Below are 371 nucleotides of genomic sequence, written 5' to 3'. Positions count from 1 at the left end.
GTCAGTCTCAATGGTATGCTCTGTACTTTGATAGTAACCATGTGTAGCATTTACATTTATGAAAGTAAAGTTAAAATCTTCTTATTTGGGTAATGTGAATAGCCACTTATGAGTTGTGAGAGATTTAATTTTCCCCCATTCCAGGTTGCTTATCGAATTAAGGTTGTATTAAAGCTTTAGTTATTTGGGCACCACAAATATATGATGGTTAAAACCAGATAGGTAACCATCTTTGCTCATCTGCCATTTCCTTTACTATTCACACTAGTAGTTTTTAAGGTGATGGGGCAGGGGGGTAAATGCAGAAAAAGAACATTTTTAAGTACCCTGCATTAATATTTCTGCATAGCAATTGATAAACCAGTTTTATT

The sequence above is a fragment of the Papio anubis genome, chromosome 4, assembly GCF_008728515.1.
Source record: "Papio anubis isolate 15944 chromosome 4, Panubis1.0, whole genome shotgun sequence".
In the NCBI taxonomy this organism is placed as follows: domain Eukaryota; kingdom Metazoa; phylum Chordata; class Mammalia; order Primates; family Cercopithecidae; genus Papio; species Papio anubis.
The sequence above is the reverse complement of the archived record's forward strand: the minus strand, read 5'-3'. Positions refer to the sequence as shown.